Consider the following 6,369-nt stretch of genomic DNA (forward strand, 5'->3'; position numbering starts at 1 on the left):
AAGGGTGTCCATTCTCACTGTTATTATACAATATAGTATTAGAAATTTTAGCCAAGCACCTAGGCAAGAGAAAGAAAAAAAATCATACAAATAATCAAATAGGAAGTAAAATTATCCCTATTTCCAGATTATATGATTCTCTACATAGAAAAAATCTAAAGACTCCATCAAAAGATTCTTAGAACTGATACATGAATTCAGCAAAGCAGCAATGTACAAAATCAACATAAAACCCAACAGTTAAAAACCTAGAAATTACCTTAAACAAGAAAGTGAAAGACCTAGCACGATGAAAATTACAAAACACAGAAAAAATTGAAGAAGACATTGGAAAGTGAAAAGACCTCCCATATTCACTGATTGGAAGGGTTAACATTGTTAAAGTGTTCACATCACCCAGTGTCATACACAGACCCAATACAATCCCCATCAAAATAATGACGATGTCTTCACAGACTAGAAAAAGATCCCAAAGTTCATATGGGATCACAAGACTCCAAATACCCAAAGCAACTTGATAAAAAATAAAGAGCTGCAGCCAACCTGACTTATTGCTAAGACCAGTAACAAACACACACAAGGGCTGATGGAACAGACAAAGAACCCAGAATGACCCACACGCCAACAGGCAACTGGTTCTGGGCAAAAGTCCCCAAAACATACACTGGGAAAGGACAAGCTTTTTGAAAAATGGTCCTGAGGAAAACTGAAGGTGACCTCTGCCTCTCACCTTGTACAAAAGTCAACCTGAAAGGAACCCAAACCCTGAGGGAGGATGGAACTCTGACGCTGTTAGAGGAAAACGTGGGGAAACACTCCAAGATACTGACAGAGGCAATAATTTTCTGGATCAAACTCCAAAGCACAGGAGACGAAAGCCAAAATTGACAAATGGGATTACGTTAAACAGAAAAGATCTTCTGCCAAGCAGAAGAAACAATCAACAGAACAAAAAGACAGTGTACAGCAGGGACAGATGGTCTGACAGCCAAGCGTCTGACAGAGGACTGATATTCAGACCACATTAGAAAACAACACTCTTAATAGGAAGAACCAAGTGATCCAATTTTAAAATGGGCAAGAGATCTGAAGAAGAAATACAAGTGGTCAACAGACAAGTGGAAATATGCTCAATATTGTTATCCATCAGGGAAATGCAAAACAAAGCTAGAGTGAAACTCCATCTTACCCCAACTAGAATGGTCATTGCCAAAGAAGAAAGAAATGAAAATGCTGGCACAGATATGGAAAAAAGGGACCCTTCCACATTTTGGTGCGAATGTGAATTAGTACAGCCACTACAGAAAACAGTGTGGAGGCTCCTAAAAGAAAAGAAACTAGAGTAAAAATAGAGGAACCATGTGATCTAGCTGTACCTCTCCTGGGTATATATCTAAAGGAATGGAATGACATCAGCATGGTGCTTGTGTTTCATAGAACTGAAAAAGGAGGAGATATATGCATGTTTACTGCCACACCATCTTCAATATCTAAGATACGGTACCAGCTTAGGTGCCCATTAACAGATGAAGGGATAAAGAAAATATGGAATATTATCCAGCCATTAAGAATAGTGCAATTTTGTCATTTGCAGAAGTGGATGGAATTGGAGAACATCATGTTGAGTGGAATAAGCCAGACTCAGAAAATCTGGACAACAAGAGCAGAGCCCTGTCAGTACAAGATGGATTAGCAGGGACAGGAAGGGTAGGTGGGAGAGGGGAAGGTAGACTGTGGTTGGACAGGAGCAATACATCATGTAGGCATGCATGGAGATAATAGAGAGTCACACTGATTTTTACAACTAATACATATTAATACCTGTGATTCAAAAATAAAATACAAATGATAGAACTTTAAAGTCTAAAAACTGTTGTGAGATCCTTTGATGGAGCTTATCAAAGACAGAGATGCCTCTCTACCACTGAGCCACATCCCCAACCCTTTTTGTTTTTGACTTTGACACAGGGTCTCACTGAGTTGCCTAGGGCCTTACTAAACTGCTGAGGCTGGCCTTGAATTTGAGATCCTCCTGCCTCAGCCTCCCGAGTCACTGGGATTACAGGTGTGTGCTACTGTGCCCAGCTCTGCTCCACTTTTTAAAATGGTTGTCCTGTGTTTCCATTTCGTTTACTTATTTTTTTTTACTTTTGTGGCTCTTTGTTTGCAAGATAACCACCCATTTTTTTTTTCTGTCAGTGCATTTGAAACGAGCAGTTCTACATTTCTCGCCAGCTTTTCCCTTGTTGGGGGACAGGGGTAGGAGTTGTGGTGGGGTATTTTCATGATCTTTTAAAAAATACTTTGGTTTTTCAATTATGTTATGAAAGTGTGAGATTGTCAAGTAACTAATTCCCAGAGAAGTAATATGTAATATTTCTACTCTCCTTTATCCCAGGCAGAGTGGTGGGAGCAGCCAGCTGTGGGACAGCCTCGCACACGTCACAGGTGCTGTTGTGCCTCTGTGTCTTGGTACTAAGTGGGGAGGACGGGACTCAGCTCTCAGAGGAGGGGAGCGGTGGCGTGCAGTGGGAGTTTCCACCGATTTCCAGTTCCCGGCAACCTCCAGACACAGGAGCAGGCCCAGATGTGTCTCCTAACAGAGAGGAAGCTGCAGGGGCTGCCACATGCCAGGCAGCAAACCTCCAGCCAGAGGCCGATTAGAAACAGGGAGTTCTCTAATTTTTACATAAATGATACAGCAACAGTGGAGACAAGATGGTGTTCCAACCCAGGCGCGACCCCTAGGCTGAGTGTTCTCTTCACAGAGAGGTTCCATCCCCTCTGGGGCCCAGACACACGCTTGTCTTCCTGAGAGGCAGAGAGTGGCCAAGGCTCTTCTGCAGGAACTGTGGATGAGGTCAGCACAGAGCTACATCAGTGTGGGTGACCTAACCAGGGGCAAGACATCGCACCCACTTGGCTTGAAGCCTGGGTCAGAAAAAAGCAGGAGAAAGCAAGCAAACAAAAGCAAACCCCATTTTATGCTCCTGCTAGTGAGCCTCAGAGCAATGATCTCGCCATGTAGCTGTTAGGCATAGAATTCTGCTTTCCCTCACTCGCGGTTCCCACTGAGAAGGTGCGTTAACGTGAAGTCTAACCAACTCACTGACTGTGAATTCTAGAGGCTTGCTTCCAGATGATTCACCATCAAATTAACACAGAGCAGCTAATCACTTTTAATGTCTCTTTTCACACATCTCTTTTCATCAGAACAGTCCTTTCTGTTTAACTACTGTGACCCAAGTGTTTGGAATGAATATTCTGCCATCATGAGTTCCCAACGGGGAGAAGGTGTCACGGGGACTCCCAGTTAAGAATGGCAGAGTGAAAGAAGAGGAATATATAGGTGAATGTCATTTAGTGTTCTTCATCTCACCTGGGAAAATCTCTCAGGCAGTCTGTACAAGGATATCAGGGCACTAAAGAATAACTCTGGGTCAAAACAGCCAGCCCTATTTGTTCACATGATAATATAAATGAAACAACCCAGGCTTTGAGAACTTTTCTGATTGTACAGCTTTGTAAGTACACCATTCTGGAAGACACACCATTTCTCTACACTCTCACACAAAACATGTCCAACAGCAGATGCAGTAGGTCTTTCCCACATAGATCGATTCTCTGCCACATTCGGAGTGTCCTACAACCCAACTCTGACACCATCCACCTGGAGTTAGCTACCACTTCAAATGGCAGTCACAAGCCTGGGCTTCTCATACTTCTGGAATTCCCACAGCCCCTTCCTCAACTTTGATAATTTGCTGGAATTCTAAGAGAGCTCAAAGAAGCACTGCTCATGTCAACCAGTTTGTCACTTAGGATGTGACTCAGCAATAGTAGATGGAAATGCATAGAACAAGGCTTTGGAGTGTGGAGTTACCATGTCCTTTCGGGTGAGCGACCCTCCCAATGTCCTGATGTGCTCACCAATCCACGGGTTCATTCAATATCATCACAGAAGAGTTTTTACAGAACTCGATGTCCAACCTTACCTTCCTCCTTTCCAGAATCCAGGCAAAGGCACCAAAAGTTCCGACCTGCTAGTCTATTACTCTTTACGGTTACTGTTCCTACCCTATGACTAACTAGGGATCCCATCCTAAATTATTTCACTAGTATAAATTCAGGTGTGATCAAAACAGGCTCATTATGAATACCAGATATCACTCAGGAAGTCCCAAGTGTTTTTAGTCAGTGTCCGAGGACAAAATCCAAATACATTTCTTACACCACAGCCATGTTGGTCACAAACTTAAATATAGAACATTATTTAGAAGAATGCAGCTCAGGAAAACTTTAGATCTAGTGGTACCCTAGCTACAAGAGAGATGGTTGTTTCTTCACAAGTCATTAACTTTTTACATTCTGAATAAATTGATTCATTTTGATCCAAACGTGCTCTTTTCTTTTTCTAATCATAATCAGGTTTTTTTTTTATTCCTTCACCTGATGCAACTGGGCAAGGTCCTGGACTTAAAAGATGGGCAATACAGAGTTAGGATGCCAACTCTGGGTCTTGTGATCTTAGGAAGTTCTGTAAATATTTTGATCCTCAGTTTTCTTGCCTATGTACATTAGAGATAAAGCAGTGTCCCCAGATGGGTGCAAAGAATTCACTTTTTGGTGAGTGGGAAGCCAATAAGCATGACTAGAAGAAAAAATGGGAACAGATTTATTAAAGCAAGTTAGGAGAGCCCTGGAGTAACATGCAAAAGAAGGCCCTCCCAGATCGAAGGGAGCATGGGGGTCTAGAGAGTATTCAGAGCACCTCAGTCACGACCCAAGAAGGACAAGACGGAACATCAACTCTCACCACTCCTGTTTCAGTCATGTTCACTGCTGTAACCAAAAGACCCCAGAAGAACAATTTTAAGGAGTAAAAGTTTATTTGGGGCTCCCAGTTTCAGAGATCTCAGCCCATAGGTGGCCAGTTTCATTCCTTGGGGCCTACGGCAGAACATCATGGTGGAAGAGAATGGGAGGGAGGCAGCTCAGGGCATGGTTATCAGGAAGCAGAGAGAGAGCATGCTCTGCTTAGAAAGGACAAGATGTACCCCAAAGGCACGCCCCAAGGCACCCACAGCCTCCAGCTATACCCTGCCTTCCCGTAGTTACCACCCAATTGGTCCATATCAGGGATTAGGTTGAGGTTGACATAACTAGACCATTTCTCTCCTGAACTTTGAATTCTCTTACATATTAGGTTTTGGGGGGAACATCTAATATCTATATCAGAACATCTCCTGTTTAATATAGTACTAGAAATTATAGCCAGAGCATTAGACAGAGATGGAAATAAAGGAGAAAAATTAGAAAAAGAAGAAATCAAATTATCAATGTTTGCAGATTAGATGATTCTACACTTAGGAGATCTGAAAAGAAACTACTGAGGAAAACAAGTTCATCTGTCTTTTCTGTCACACCAGAGAAAACGGGCTTTAAACCCTCCCGTTTCCTGACAGTTATCTCCTTACAATGACTGCCCATCTTCCTGTATCTGTACCTCCTCCCTTCCTTGCTCAGTATTGTGTGTGTGCCAGACAGGACTCACCTCAGGGAGACCTTCCCACCACAAGAACACGAAGGGCATGGAGGACAACCAGAGGCATGTCTCTTTAAGTAACCAACAGGAGGGAGTAAAGTTAGCCTGGACCCAGACGAGCCATCAGACACCCTCTGTTCTTCATAGCTGTTGTGTGGTCAGCCCAACCAATGGGCAGGACCGGCACCCTGGCCTCAGGGTTACCAGCCAAGCCGACCGCCTGCTGTAGCACGTGCTTTTGGTTTTGATTGCTGTGTGCCCTTCTTCACAGAAGTAAGCTCTTGCCTGCTGGCTGACTAATTCATCTTCAAGTGTTTATTTTGACTCCTGGGGTGCCCAGGACCCCCCGATATTTTCAACAGTAGCAGGTTACAAAATCAACATACGAAACTAAATAGCTTTCCTATACCAACAATGAATCTGCTGAGAAAGAAATTGGGGGAAACAATCCCATTTATAATAGCCACGACATAAATAAATAAATAAATCAACCCCTAGGAATCAGTCTAACCAAGGAGGTAAAAGACATCTACCATAAAAAAACTATGGGACACTGAAGAGAGAAATCAAGAAGGCACAAGTTGAAAGTCCCCCATGGTCATGGAGAGGTAGAATGATATTGTTAAAAGGCCATACTACCAAAAGCAGTACACAGATTCAATGCCATCGCCATCAAAATACCCATGACATTCTTCACAGAATTAGAAAGAACAGTTTTGAAATTCATTTAGAAGAATAAAGAACCCAGAATGGTCACAACAATTCTAAGCCAAAAACTCAATGCTGAAGGCACCACCATCCCTGACTTCACACCCTGGCATCAA

Source organism: Ictidomys tridecemlineatus, unplaced genomic scaffold, assembly GCF_052094955.1.
Source record: "Ictidomys tridecemlineatus isolate mIctTri1 unplaced genomic scaffold, mIctTri1.hap1 Scaffold_631, whole genome shotgun sequence".
NCBI lineage: Eukaryota > Metazoa > Chordata > Mammalia > Rodentia > Sciuridae > Ictidomys > Ictidomys tridecemlineatus.